Source organism: Ochotona princeps, chromosome 30 (genome assembly GCF_030435755.1).
Source record: "Ochotona princeps isolate mOchPri1 chromosome 30, mOchPri1.hap1, whole genome shotgun sequence".
Lineage (NCBI taxonomy): Eukaryota > Metazoa > Chordata > Mammalia > Lagomorpha > Ochotonidae > Ochotona > Ochotona princeps.
The window spans coordinates 1,027,420-1,043,311 of NC_080861.1; the positions used below are offsets into that span (position 1 = coordinate 1,027,420).

At 53.2% G+C, this 15,892-nt stretch overlaps 1 protein-coding gene across 1 annotated transcript in view; it reads right to left on the minus strand.

Annotated features, from left to right (window-relative positions):
* Window positions 1-15,892, minus strand: part of CLSTN2 (calsyntenin 2) — a 435,481-nt gene that overhangs the window by 410,551 nt on the left and 9,038 nt on the right. The gene's annotated exons all lie outside the window — the stretch shown is intronic.

A 15,892-nucleotide genomic window follows, 5' to 3' on the forward strand; every position in this document is an offset into this window, starting at 1 on the left:
GAGGAATTAAAAGATGCCAACTCAGCTTTAAAACAACTGACTGCTCTTGTACGAGGCCTCTCCTCGTGTCTCGCTCCAGCCCTGCAAAGCACTGAGGCGCTTCAGTAACCCTCGTAAGTAGAGACGTTATCATTCCACAAGCATTGCACTTCACAGCTCCCAGACCCTCGCCTCCCACAGTTGTTTCTTTTCCCCGGCATTAGGAAGGACTAACAGCTGTTCAGACCCAGGAGCCAGAGCTGGGCATCTAACCCAACAACTCGAGTATCAGCCACAGGCGTCTGAGCTGACACCTTCAACACCAGGCTACACACCCTCTGAACTGAAGTTACGTGAAACAAATGGTTCTCAAATTTCTTTGCATTCATCAGAATCATCTGCAGTCTGATGCCAGCGTGGGCATCTGGCACATCAGTGAAGAGGTGCAGCTAAGTTATGGTGCTAATGCAGATGTCAGGAAGTAACGCTGATGGCTCAGAGAGTTCCATTTCTGCCATCCATGTGACAGACTCCACTGTGGGCACTGGGGGAGTAAACAGAGTACGGGAGAATGTGTGTGTGTGTACCTGTGCACCTGTGTGCCTGTGTACCTGTGTGTGTGTGATTGTACCCGTGTACCTGTGTACCTGTGTGTGTGTGATTGTACCCATGTACCTGTGTACCTGTGTGTGTTTGAGCATGTGTGTGTACCTGTGTGTGAGCGTGTGTGTGTACCTGTGTGCCTCTGTGTGTGCCTGTGTGTGTGAGCCTGTGTGTGAGTGTGCTTGTGAGCGTGTGTACCTGTGCACCTGTGTATGAGCCTGTGTGTGTGAGCCTATGTGAGTGTGCCTGTGTGTATACCTGTGTGTGTGAGCCTGTGTGTGTGTGCCTGTGTGTGTGAGCCTGTGTGTGAGTGTGCTTGTGTGTGTGTGTACCTGTGCACCTGTGTATGAGCCTGTGTGTGTGAGCCTGAGTGTGCCTGTGTGTATACCTGTGTGTGTGAGCCTGTGTGTGTGTGCCTGTGTGTGTGAGCCTGTGTGTGAGTGTGCTTGTGTGAGTGCGTGTGTGTGTGTACCTGTGCACCTGTGTGTGAGCCTGTGTGTGTGTGCCTGTGTGAGTGTGTGTTCATTTCTATCTGTCTCTGCCATGCCTTGCGTACGAGCTTGGGTTTTGCCCACATGTGGGTCATTTTCCTCGACATGGCCATCGTATCTAGCAGATCATGCAGCCATGGCATAGGTGAGGCATTCAGCATCTACTCTAGAAGGAAAAGGATGGAATGAACCAGGAGAACGAACCCAGGGTAGGGCTGTGAGATTGTCAGAGCCCTCAGGAGGGCAGACTGGACAAGATCTGACACCTGGTGCCCACATGGGCAGCCTTGGCCTTTACTAGCGACACATGGAACCCTGCTTGCCTCAGTATCCAGATCTGGAGAATGGGCACTGGACATTACTTCCTGCCCATCTCACAGGCCAGCTGTGTCTTCGTGAAGCCATGCCCACGAACTTGGCCACAGGAGGAGAAAGCATTACACATGGGGTTATAAAAGCTCAGGAGCATTGATCCTCTCAGTGTTTGCTTTACAGCCCCAAACCTGGAAACGTGAAGGCCACGCTGCCTTAGGAGAAAAAGGTGTTCATAATTATATCTTTTTATGGCTCAGAGTCATGAAGAAATAAAGAGTTTATGTCTTTGCTCCTAGAGAGCTGGCTTACCAACATGGGTGTGAATGAAAATGTCAATAATTTTTTATTCGAGTTTCTTAAGACATATTCAATTTCTTTGTAATTTCCCTCTTCTTTTATGCAGCGATATATCTGACAGATCGATTTTCAGGACCACATCAAGAGCCCACATGGTCAACGGGAGCCCAGTGGGCTGGCACAGTCATCTCCTAGTGCCTCTGTGCTGCCGGGAGCCCGGTGGGCTGGCACAGTCAGCTTCTAGTGCCTCTGTGCTGCCGGGAGCCCGGTGGGCTGGCAGTCATCTCCTTAGTGCCACTGTGCTGCCGGGAGCCCGGTGGGCTGGCACAGTCAACTCCTAGTGCCTCTGTGCTGCCATCACAGAATGCCAGATCCTGGGTCGTGTGTAAGGAAAAGGGATTCGTTTCCTGTAGTTCAAGATCAAAGCCAGCATTCCAGGTCTGGTGAGGGCCTGCCTTCTGTTATCTCAAGTGGCAGAAGACCGGAAGCAAACGGAGGAGGGACACAGCAGAACGGAAGGGAACCCCTGACCGTCACAGCCCTTGGGAGGGCAGTCTGCACCCACTCCTCAGGGCTCAGCCTCAGCAGTCACAGCTCAGGGACCTAACAGGACACACGAACTAGATGGCAGACAGGATCGAGGCTGACCACCAGGAGCCCAGCAGCTGGTTCCCACAGTGGGAAGTGTGCAGATCAAGTTCACTGTAACCTCGACCTCTCTCTGTGGACCTGGTGTGGATGCCCACAGGTTCAGGGGAGTGCGCACATGTGCCAGCTGTAGAGTCTCATTCAGGCCGCTCAGACTAGTCCAAGACAAACCACTGAGGAGAAGGCATCTTCACTGTGCAAGTAGCTGTGTAAGTTGCTATATGTGCAGCATGTGTGTTCTTGTGGAACTTCACAACTAACTGGAGTCTTACAGCGTAGCAACTGCCGCGGGACATCTTGGCCTCCCAGGGCCCTGCATTCCATGAGCCCAAGGCCTCGGTCACCTTCGGGGAGCTCTCCTCTCCAGCAGCTCCAGCAGGCCCCCGGAGGACGGGGCCCCTGAGAAAGGGTTAACTCCTGCCTCCCTGTCAGCACAGGCAAATATTAGTGTGGCTATGTAAACTCACAAGGCTGCTCCACTGCTTTAAAATACCTACCCGCAGCGACTTCAAATCACCAGCATACAAGAGGACTATTTTACTCTTGGGAAACCAAGAATCATCATTTTCAGGAAAAGCGTAAATTGGTTACCACTCTTAATAACACAACAGTCTTTTGCAAACCCAGAAGGAAGAGAGAGAGGCCCGGGTACAGAGACGCACACGAGGCTCTCGGGGACGCTGCTGCTTCACCTGCAGCCTCCCTGCCCCACGTGCACGGGGGCCCTTCCCTCTCGGAGTCTGCGTGCTCGACAACGGCTGTGCCTGCTGTTGGACCTGCCGATCATCTGGAACAGCCGCACTCTAGAGGGTCTAAAAGGTCCCAGACCAGGGAAACCTTGCCCCACCTTGCAGGCTGCACACATGGGAGAAAGCAGAGGGGGCAGGAGGCTTTCCTGTGCTCACAAACTTCATTCCCCAATGCTCCCTCCTCCCCTGAGCCCCAAAGCCATCCCAAGCCACCTCCATTCCTGTGACTTCTGAGCCAGTCCTTTACTGCTTCCATGACTGGGAGCTGGCATTAGGGGGTGCTGGCAGCTGCACTGAGACCTGGAGTCAGGGGTAGCATCACCTTAGCCAAGTACACCCCAACGAGCTCCAGTATCTGCCAACCCAAAATGTTCCTGCATGTCCTATGCCCTCAGGTGTCTTCCTTCCCTGTGGCACACTGTTCCCTTGGCAGGGCCAGCCTAGAGCCCTGGCAGCATTGGGACAGGGGAGGAAGTAGGTGACCCTCCTGCATAACCCCCCAGCACCAGGCCTAGGTCCTAACAACTTTGCACACAGACCCAAAAATACTTTAGAAGTCACAGACCTGCCTCTGAGCTCCTTCCCTTTACTCACTCACTCAGTCTATGAACAAACACTTAAGTGCTTCTAAGTACTGCAACAATGGGCTCAACTACATTGGGCTCGGGCCCAGTGCGATAGCCTAGTGGCTAAATACTCGCGAGCGCTGGGATCCCATACTGGTGCCAGTTCATGTCCTGGATACTCCACTTCCCATCCAACTCCCTGCCTGTGGCTGGGAAAGTTATGGAAGCTGGGAAATCTGCCTAAGGCCTTGGGACCCTGCACCCGCATAGAAGACCCAGAAGAGCCTATGGGCTCCTGGCTTCAGATCAGCTCAGCTCCAGCTGTTGCAGCCACTTGGGGAGTGAACCAACAGATGGAAGACCTTTCTGTCTCTCTTCTTTCTGCAAATCTGCCTTTCCAATAAAAAAAAATCTTTAAAACTATGTTGGGCCCTACTGGGAAAGACAAACCAACCAACCATGCAAGTGGAGTGTGGTGCCTTTTCCATGAAGGCCAGCAGCGCCCAGGCTGGGCTTTCTGGCATCTTTCAGAATGGTACAGGGGGAGCGCACAGCCCCCACAGGCTCATGCGGCAGCACAGGCCGGACACGTTTGTACACTGCATGAGGAAGGGCAAGCAACCTCAGGGTCAGGTGTGAGGCTGGAGGCCAGGCTGGGGGCGGGGCACAGGTGTGTGCCATGCAGCTTTGTCCCCCAGAGGACAGGAGCAAAGCACAGGATTTCCAGCAGCGCGGCCCTGAGAGACTTGGGCTGGGGGGCGGCGCGGGGGGTTGTTGCTGGATGCAGAGCCGGCTGAAGGTTGTGAAGGTAGGGCAGGACATCCCAAGCAGGGTGCCTAGGCTGCTGTTCAGCATGACCCCTGCTCCAGCTGTGGCCTCCTCAGAGGGCAACAGCAGCCCTGCACCAGCCCCACCCCACCATTTATCCCAGTGAGCCATCCAGGGGGCAGGCACACCCTCAGCCAGCTGCAGGGTTCTCTCAGCGTTCACTCCCATTCCCCAGCTCCACTGCAGGTGCTGAGCAAGGGCCAGCCCACTCCAGAGCTCCATGGAGAAAGCACAGCAGGCCAGTTGCTAAGCCACTGTGCAGCAGGTTCACAGGGCAGCAGAGACGAGCACGGGATGACACTTGGCAGATGACCCAACACGACTCTGAGCACCACTGGGGCGTCCACACAAATGATTTGCCACCTTGTGAGATGGAGAAACGAGTGCCAGGATGAGAAGAAAACAGGCTCTGGTGCTTCAAGAGTTCAGGACAGCTGGACCAGGGTTGGCACTCTGAGAGAGAACCGCAGCTGTTTCCCTATTCTCCAAGAACACACAAGAGGCTCTCTTGACGCCACGCAGTGGAGCTGGCTGCCTCACTAGAAAGGGTTCTGCTCCCTCCTGCCAGGGCACGTCAGAGGGGAAACATGCCTGGACGAAGCAGGCCAGTGGAGACACAGCCACCGGGCTCAGCCCGACCTCCAGGGCTGCTCAGAACCGAGGGATGGCTCAGGAGGACAACACCCGGCCCCCTCAGCACGCCCACTGCGCTCCTCTGGGCCAGCCCAAAGCTGGTGCAGCGAGAGCCACTAGGGGTGGAGGTGCCCAGGGCAGGTGAAGACCAGATCCATCAATGCCAAGTCGTCACCTGCAGAAACGCCGCCTGCCACCAGTCCTGGGCAAATGACAGAGCTTGTCACTGACTCCTTTAAACAGCCTTTGAACAGAATGGCAGGAAAGCATTTTCTTCACCAAATGACACCGTGTAAACTTTCTGGGGACCAAAGGAGGGCATCTGAAAATCAAAAGCACGTTAAATGAAATCACTGAAAAAAATCTCCTGAAGTATCACATGTCAGCACGGAGGTGTTGTCTGAAGCCTGCCATCAAGACGGATGGGGGTGCCCGGAGAAACATCACATGGTGTTTATCAACTCGGGTTCGAAGGACAAAGCAGGTCATTCCCCAACTGGAGAGAAGCCAGGCAACTGCAGCGGGCCTGAGACGTGTGGCCGGGAGGGAAAAAGACACCCTCCGCACACTGCATTGTACGCCACTGGCAAGTGCCCTTCGCCTTTGTTTAACCAAACAACAGGAAGAAGAAAAGTGACTGCAGACACAGTGTGAGGTTGCAAGCCCCAGGGTTTCCTGGGAGAAGACAGAGGACTCAGCCGGCAGGACATGCACCTGTCTCCCTCCCTCCAGAAAGCAACCGACGAAAGGCAAACCTTCAGCCTGAGTCCCTTGCCCTCCCTGAGCTCCTGCGGGGTGGGGGCAGCTGGGCCCCGCATGCGCTGCAGCACACGGGCACGCGCCTGCATCACCCAGGCTCAGCCCTCCACCCCAGCTCACCTGGAGACCAAGGCCAGGGGGCCGTCTCCACCTGCAGCTTCCTTGGATCTCCAGGTGGGAGCAAACACACAGGTGCTGCACCATGCCCAGGCCCCCCACATCCCACCCTGCGCACTAAACAGCCGTTCCAGCCCGCAGCACCAGGCTGGATAACACAGTGATGGTTCACGCACGGCTCTTGTCCCTTGCACCAGTAGTTCCACAGGACACTTCCTGCTTGGCACCATCACCTGGCAAAGCCTCCAGTTGGCCCCAGTCGGCATGGAGAGGAGCCAGGAGGACAGCCCCACCACAGGTTCTGTGATCTGAGGGGATGCACGGTGCCCTACGTGCTCAGAACCAAAATACTGAACTTGGCACTACAGTCCCTTTAACAAACAGAGGTGTCGGATATTTCACTGTTGCCAAATACACACACATACACTACAGAAAGAGAGAGAGAGAGAGAGAGCGCACACGTAACCTTAGGGAACGGGGCCAAAGGTGAAGTCGGCAAAAACAGTGGGGCAGTAGGGGAGACCGCTCCCGGGCCTGACCTAGGACAGGGTGGCTCACCTGGACATTCCAGCATTGGCTGGGCTTCTAGCACATACCAGCAGCTGTGCTCAGCAGTGGGCCAAGGCCAAGGGCCCGCTGCAACAGCTGGCCAGGACGAGGTCCCTGGTAAGCTTCGCCAAGAGATGCACAAGGCACGGCTGCTTGGCCCTGCCTCCACGTCTTCCCCAAGGGCAGCAGGCTCCAAATACACACACACCCAGAGGCTGAGCCAGTGGCATAGCAAGCTAACTCTCCACCATGCGACACCACCAGCACCCCCTATGGGCACTGGTGCATGTCCCGGCTGCCCCATGTCTGATCCAACTTCCTTGCTTATGGCCTGGGAAAGCGAAAAAGGAGAGTCCAAGACCTCGGGACCCTGCTCCTGGCTTCACTAGGAGATCACAGCTCTGGCCATTGCAGACATTTAGGCAGTAAACCAGCAGACACAAAACCTTATCTATTTCTCCTCTTTCTGTAAAAACCTGCCTTTCCAACAAAGTAAGTAAGTCTTTAAAAGGAGAAAGAGAGGGCGGGGGTGGGGGAGAGAGAGAAGAAACACAGCGACAGTGTGAAGAACATAAGGGGTTGAGGTGGGGAGAAGATCTTCTCAGATACTGCAGAATCCTTTGTGTTTGGGGTCCATGAGTTGGGTCTTACCCGACAGCAGAGCCCAGGCAGAAGGGAAGAACAAGGAGAAACAGCACAGAGACCGGATCAACCTGCCCATCTGTAGCTCCTCAAAATTCCCAGAGACACAGGGAGAGGTCTGGGGCCATCTTACTATTCCCTGCCCCCTAAACCACCTCTCCGCCTAACAGGAGATGGGCTCTGGGAGAGGAGGGAAGACAGCAGCCGGCACTGGCAGAGTAGGATCAGGTCATCACACAACATTACAAAGTGGAGTCCAACAGGAGACCCACACAAAAGGCAGGAAGCCCTGAGTCGGCTAAGACCGCCAGGGTCTGAGGGCACTGCGGGCACTGCGGGCACAGCTCAGCTACCCAGCACTGAGCCCGGGGTGGGCACCAGTGGAAGCCCCTGTGTGCACAGTGCACCTCCTGCTGACTCCAGGCCACAGAGCTGAGTGTGAAGCAGGTCTTTGTCTTCCTCTTCTTAGGAGGCCTGGCCTAGCAGGAGTCAAAGAAAATAACTCAATATGTAGAGGGTGGGAGCAGAGACAAACCCTAATCCTTACCTCCTGTCTCATCCCGGAGCCACCGGATCTAGGAGTATAAGAGGCTGGTGCTTCTCATCACTAGGTTCTGGGTGGTTGGTTAGGCAGCAATAGATAAACAAAACCCCACCTCCAAGGTGTCACTTCATCTGTGCAACAGCATCCTGAGCGAGAATTTTACATGCCCATTTTAAAGATGAGAAATATGGGAGAAATTATGCAATATATGCACAATCCTATGACTTGAAGCGGCATAATCAGAACTAAACATTAAGTCAAGATTAATTCACACAATGAATCAATCGGCCCCAAGAATTAAGAGAAGCTTTAGGAATAAATCAGATGTCAAACACAGAACCTGCAAGTGCCCATTCGCATGCATTCTACAGACTGATAATATTCACCTCTGAAATAAAGTCATTTGGCTGTCCAACAAATAAAACTTGCCAGAGCTCATCCACTTGATTGAGCTAAGCTGCTGGACTAATTCGCACCCAGCTGTTCAGCTGACAATGGCCCGGTGCATGAAGTCTCCCACAGAAAGGGAAGGATTTGTATCCATCAAATACCCGAATGCCCACAGTAACTCAGATGGGTGGGCAAGCAGGAGTGGCTGCAGCAAAGGGACTGGGCTGTTGCCTGCCACTCCACACCAGCAAGGGAACTGCTGAAGACAGAGGCAACCGCTTTGCAAACTCACCTGGAGGTCTGGGAAAATGCTGTGACTGGGAGGTGCCAGATGCTCTCCCCACAACCGGAATAGGAGGCCTGCAGGCACTCAGTTCACATCCAGAGGGTGCATGGGTGCCCTAGCCCAGATCTTAGGAAAGGAGCTGGGACAAGCCAGTCCTCAAGGGACCTGCAGGGTCCTGAACAGGGAGACATCACCACCACTGCCACGTTTCCACCTCAGCCGCAGAACACAGCACAATACATGTGCTACAGCACAGTCTCCTCACCTAGACGGGCAGCAGCAAATGCAAGCTCTGTGTCTAGCAAAGGGGGCATGGGGCACATGAGGACAGTCCCAACATGTCCTACAACACTTCGCAGCTGTCAAGCAATCCAACTGCACGTATGAAAGCCACAGGCAGAAGGCTAGGACGTGTGTCACGCCCATCCTCCATGCCCACAGGACCCCACACATGGACTCCACACCACTTGCCAGGCTCTCCAGCCCTAATGAAAGCCCATGCAGGGGAAGCAGTCAAGGCCACAGCCCCTCCTGGAGGAGGCCTCGATGTCTAAGCTGAAAATTGTGGGGAGCGGCTGACCCCACGTGTATGTTAGGTGGTCACAAGATGGCAGCTGGCCGAGGGCCAGGAGGCGGGATTTGTCTCGCCAGCAGGTAAACAGGATACGCTAGTTCCCCCGCTGCGATTGCTGGCCTATCAGACAGCCCCGAGGACCACGGGCAGAAGTGATTGGTGGAAAACGATATAAAAGTAGCCAGTAAGGAACGGACGGATGGATGCAGACGGGGGACAGGGCACGACTGGAACAGATGGACAGTAGAAGACTGGGGGCGACGAGGAGACTGGGGGGGCGACGAGGAGACTGGGGGGGCGACGAGGAGACTAGGGGGCGACGAGGAGACTGGGGGGGCGACGAGGAGACTGGGGGGCGATGAGGAGACTGGGGAATGAAGCAGAGTACGGGAAGAAATGTGGGAAGAAGGGTGGTGGAAGAAGCGGGTAGGAAAGCTTAGACAAACGGGGACAGGAGCAGCGGAGAAAGGTTTTAAACGCAGCCACTTTTGCCAGTTTCCCCGGACCTCCAAGAGTATGACTGCGTTTTTAGTGCCACCTCTGCTGGACGGCGACAACAGATAATGTGGCAGGATCCACCTCATTCAGCAACGTTCCTTTCTTCAGGCTCAGTCTAAGGAGTGCAGGCCAGCTCTTACCCAGCTGAGGCTGATCAGGGCAGAATATGAGGTCATTTCAGACCCATCTTTGTAGCTTTCCTTTTGTATAGAGAGCTCTACTCCTGAACCTCCTGAGGAAAAAAAAAATTCAGTCCTCCACAAAACCCTGGCATTGTAGGACTTGTAGGAGGATAAGCCTGACCTTAGTCACTGCCCTGGAATGCATTCTGGGCACCTGCTATTAACAACCTTAGTCACTGCCTTGGGATGCCTACTTGGAAGGTGTGGTGGCAGTGGAACAAGCAGCAAGCAGGTGGCAAAGACCTGGATTAGAGGCACAGTGCCAACCACAAGATGCCACACCCCACGCCCCAGGCACCTGGCTTCCTCTGGAGTCTTTTGCTATTTCATCTGGCTGTCATTAGAGCGATTTCCTACAGTCCCAGAGACCTCATTTTGGGGAAAATCGTTAGCAAACCAACACGCAAATTCCCCCCCACAAAATTAAAAATATTTCCACTTTCTTAAAAATCTCCCAGGGGCAAACATGGAGCAGGGTACAGGTGGGGGGGGGGGGCGCAGTTTCAAACAGAGAAGTGTTTCCCTAAGAGCAGGTAGAGGAAGGGGCCTGGGAATGCTCCCAGCCTCCCACAAGCTCATCTCACTGCACACCACCAGGGACTGTGCAGGCACTTGCAGGGTGGCTGCTTTGAAATTCCCAACCCATCCTGCATTATAACTGAAAATATGGTGACGCATAAGAGATGATGTTGATTTTAGAATCAGAATGTCAACCAGGTCTTTTCAGCTCAGAAATACATATATTCCTCGGTACCCAGAAGTTAGTGTTGGGCTGAAATTTTTATAAGCTCAACTCGAAGTCAAATATTACAGAACAACCAAATGTCACTGCACTACTTATTAAGGGATATACCATTCCCCCATGAAATTAGAATATTAAAGGCATTTCCTTAACATTACTGGAACTCTTCAGCAATCAAACCTGTCTCCTACAGTGCCTCAAACCTTATGTGAAGGTTACACATACCTTAGCAATTAAGCACAAAACAAAACCCTCCTCTCTCCAAGTTATCAACGAGAACACAGAGGAAGATATTCCAAGGGAACAGGGCTTCATCCCTGCACTGTCAGTACTGGCCATAATGAACACCCCAGCCAGCCATTGGCCTATAAACATAAAATGATGTTATTTTCGTCCCCATCATGCTGTTAAGCTCCTCTTCCCCAATGGGTGGCAACTGCCTTAAAGATATTTTGGCCCAGTTTCACAGCTTTTCATTTTCTTTCAATTACCAAGATTTAATCCAATTCATTTTCAAACTCCAGTCTCAGATGTGAGGCCAAGGTCACATGCTCTGAGCCAACTGAGTCCTCCTGCCCCAGCACGTACCCCAGAGCTCCCCTACACTGAGTGAAGCAGGACACAGGAAAAGCCACGGGGATCTCTACTTATAACCGGGCAGGGCAAAGCCCTTTCTGCACTTGATCTAAAAGATGACCTAGCACTTGGTGTCCAGGCTCCACAGGTCTCCCTGTGAAGTGCCACTGGCTCTGCCCATTTGCTCTCCAAAGGGTCTCTTTGTGAAGTGTGACTTCTCTAACATTTTCCCCTCCTAGTCCCTAGAAAGACTTCTGTTTTAGAAATTGCCTAACTTTTAAGACACTGCAGTCTGCAAGCACTTGTAGGACTTCTTCGCTGTGCCTAAGGACCAGGAACTCATGAATGAATCTCTGCACACACTCACACAGGGTGCCTGGGCACTGCTCTGCCTGGAGGAGCTCCCCTCCACTGCCATCTGTTTCTCTAGAGTCCGCCTACACCTGTAGTTCTAGAACATTCTATAGCTTAAATATATCCCAAGTCTTCCAGGAACGCAACAATCCTATCAGCTGAGTCAATGCTGGCTTTCTCTTATCCAGGTCCCTCACAGAAGCCACGTCTAAGGGCCACATAGCCACCACACAGTCCACGACACCAGAACCACCAAGGTAGCTCACACAGCCCTGCACCTGTGAAGTGTATGGCGACTCCCACTGCGCATACCACGTCCTCCATACAGCTGGGCCCAAGCATCAATGTGTCAGACACATACTTTACTCAACATAATTTTCCTTCTCATTCCTTTATATCTCAGTTGGGGCAACACATCAATGTGATAAAGTATGTACATGAGCAGGTAACAGCGTCAGTAAATTCCATATCAGGAGAGCAACGGGGCACTACACACTATGTGTTGTAAAAAGGGGCCATTGGTTCTATTAAGGTTAAAAACCAATGGCCCTTTCCGTTTATAGCCCTATTATCCATGCTGCTGAGCCTCTAGACGATCCTGTGGGGCCCAAGCTCCAGTCTGGTCCCCCACGTACGCCAGGGGACGGGGAGAAGGACGATTCTATACAGACTCATCCCCGCCCCAGCCCACGGGAGCAGCAGCTGCACCATTTGGAAATAGAAAATCTCTGGCCGTAGGGAAAGAAAGTTCAACGGTAGAATCAGAGTTACTTGCAGCCCACTCCTCAGCCCACAGCCCAATGACCTTCCCCCAGCAGGTGCTCAGAACTGAGCCAGTAAGTCCTTAGATCCAAGAGCATACGTCCTGACTTCAGAAAGCTTCTCGTACATTCCTTCGCATACCATGTCTATACTACCTGGAATTCTCCTCCCTGCCGCCCCAACTGCGAGTACAAAACTTCACAGGCCTCCTGGCATGCAGCTGTCCCCACTTTAATCAATGACAAAGCTTTTCCAATTAAAGACCTCACCCTTGCCAGTGCATACAAAGGCACCTCATTTTTAACAGACTTGTTTGGAACACAGACCCTGCTTTCTGCCTGCAGGACTGCACAGTCCGGGCTTTGGCAGATTGTTGAAGGAGCAAGGAGGACCCCAAGAGCCACAGGAGAGGGGCGGAGCTGCAGTAAGCTCCACCCATCACTCCACCTCCCTCTCCATGAGCAAGTCGCAGGCCCTGCTCTTGGGCAGCTCCAGTGTGGTGAGGGGCACACAGGTGGGCAAGGTGTGGGAGGGAAGGGTCTTCCAAAGGGAAATGCAGATGATGAAAACACTGACTGGATCTAAGAAGTCTTTACATAAATACAAAGTTTTCTTTTAATTTCATTTTTTCCAAGAACTTTCTGAAGTGCCCTCACATATGAAAACAGAAGACACCTCCCCCAGGCAGTGGAGGGACCTGCAAGGCAGAGGGTTTGAAACGGCCAAGCAAGGAGACGGGTACAGCAGGCAGTGACACAGAGCGCGAGCAAGCCCCGGGAGGCAGGCCTGGAGGTCGGATGCACTCCCCTGCCACTCTGCCCACTCGGGCTCTGGGCTCACCTGGTGGCATGGGAATGGGTAGGCACTTGGACAAGCCAGTGGCTGCAGACCAGATCCAGAAGTAATCACCCAGAAGTTGGGAGCAGGGGATGACTGAGGGAATGTGACTAGAACATCCATCAAGTGCTGTGTGAGGTTGGGTTGAATAGGGATCAGTTGCACAGCCAACAGGGTATGAAATCACGGACCCAGACAAATAGAACCCACATTGCCAAGAGCAGGTTGGGCAGTGATGACCACACGGCATCTTGGCTATTCTCCCCACCCCTGATCCCATGTCCCAAGCTGGCTCAAGTAGGAGGGCAAGAGCCAGGGGTGCGGTTCCTGCTTGTGAGAACACAGACCAGAGAGAACTATCCGAGGACACACTGGACCAAGCAAAACGACGGCAGACACAGAAGGATCACAGCTGTACGGGCACCAAGTCCACGTTGAAGCACTATGCACTGCTCAGAGGCTGGCCCCACCTTAGGTGCCATGACCGCGGCTGGCCCCACCTTAGGTGCCATGACCGTGGCTGGCCCCACCTTAGGTGCCCATGGCCGTGGCTGGCCCCACCTTAGGTGCCCATGGCCGTGGCTGGCCCCACCTTAGCTGCCCAGAACCTGTGGCTGGCCACTGCCAGCCTTGAGATCTCAACAGGCGGGGCTCATGGACACACCCTCCAGGGGCCACACAGTTTAGGCTGAAGCTGCTCTCACTTAGGCAAGGTCTATCCCACATGTCCACCCACAATACCCAGAGCTTGCCATGATGCCTGAAATGCCAACCAGGTGAGAACGGTTAACCCCATGGGCTGAACAGAGACCTTGCTCTCCCAGCACAGGTTCTAGGACATCCTGCACTAGATCCTGCTGACCAGGATAGGGTGACGGGAACTGAGCCCCTTTGAGACCTGAGTGAGGAAGGCAGTTTTGAGGTTCTTCCTAGAAGTCAGAAGAGAACAAGCTGGTTCATTTTGAAGCTATAGCTGGCAGAAAATCCTCTGCCTCTACTAGAATTGCTGGTTCTATCAATAAAAAAATAGCCACGTTGTCCAAAGAGGCTTTTAACTCACACTTTCCACTCAGTTGAAAAATCAAATTGCAAAGCTGTGCTGTTGGTGATCTCACCTGTGTTGGCAGAATTTTAAGGATTTGCTTTCAAGGCAACACCTGGTGCCACCAAGGGCAAGCAAAGAGCTCAGAAAGGGTGGGGCAAGAAGAGACATCCAAGATGGGGCCAGAGCGGGACCAGAGCGAGACCAGAGCGGTGCTGAATCCTGACGCAGCAATGCCGCTGGCCGCTGGCCACTCTCCGCACCGGGCTGTGGACACACTGGCAAGGGGACAGGCCCGCTTGAAGCGAAGACTCCCGGCTGGCTCCCGAGCTGCAGGGCGGGCTGGACAACAGGAGCGGGAGCAGAAGCCAAGAGTTGTTTAAAAAGAGATGCAAGTGCAATAAAAGATGATTTATTCATGACTTCTAATTAAAAGAAGAGTAAATCACCAAAGAGTCTTAAATATAATTCTAAAATTAATATCAAGCAAGATATGAGCATCTTGACATTTCTGATGATGGTGCAATAACGCTGCAATAATTGGTTTTCCTTTACAAAGAAAACCAACCAAAAAGAAAGCTAGGAAGATGAAATCTGGGTTTAGTTGTGATTTTCTTTTCACTCTAATTATGACTTATTTTACCCTCCTTTTCTGCTCCAATTGACCAGCCTTCCACAAGCCAACAAAATGTACAAGGAAAGAGATGGAGAGAGACGATTCTTAGAACACCAAGAATGGCAAGACCAATGCCTTGTCTCATCCTCCAGGATCCCTGTGAGTTTCCCAAGTGAAAACTTGTCTTTTAGTTCTCAGCCCTAAGAGCTGATTCTTAATCCCTCAAAGCAGAGGTTTACACAGGAAGCTGGGGCAATGAGCAGCAGGACGGCACCAACCAATGAGAACCATGTAATTGACTTTCTAGTTACAGAGGCGGGGCAGACTCCCCATACACTTCATTTCCTAGCTAACCCTTAATGACGTATCCCTTTTGATTAACTGTCACCCTTGCAGGCGTGCAGCCATTAGCTACAGGGCAGGCGAGACATGCCGCACTTCACGGAATATGACATAAGTGACCACAGAAGACTGCTCCGGGGTTTGAGAACTTGAGGGAACAATAAATTGTAAAAATGAGCACTTAGAACCTCAAGCTACCCAACACACACACACACACACACACAGGTCTGTTGGAAAAGCCCCCCCCCCCCGGAGTGAACCAGCTTCTAGAGCTCAAGCCCCCACTAAGCCCTTTCATTCCACCTCGCACATCTGCACGAAGCCTGGGCAGTGACACCAAGCATTCTAACAGGCAGGGCTCCCGCCAACGGTGCCAAAGCAGGGCCGTGCTAGATCAGCAGGTCCGGAGCCTCGCTCTACAAACAAGCCTGAAGGTCTGGTGGACAGAGGGAATCTGGGTCTCCATGGCAGCCTGCCCTGTCCCTCCCTAGCACGGATCCCCAAGGAGAAGTGAGGGGAGCTGCAGTCCACCTCCACCCCAGGGCCTCCTGCTGCTTCTCCGTTAGCATCCCAAGGCCTTGTCCAAAGGCTCCTGTTCCACCTGAGCATCCCAGTGGCCAAAGGAGAGACAGGCAGGGCAGCAGCCAGCACAAAGGGAAGACACGCGGTCCCTGGCGGAGCCAAGGCCTAGCACCCCCACCCACCTGGAGGCGTCCCATCCACTCCCAACCCAAGCTGCTTGGTACATTTTATCAAAGCAAACTTTGGGGCCCTGCCTCCGGCAGAAGTGTCTCCGACTTCAGGGACAAAGTGACACGTTACGTGCTCCCTGACAACACGAGACGGAAAGCGTGAACTCCGGCCCATGCTCTCCAGCGCCCCAGCTCCACCTGAACCGACTGCTGCGCAGGAAATCGTAAATAAAATACCCCAGACTCGGGCTTGAATATTTTTGAAGGGTTTCACTTCTC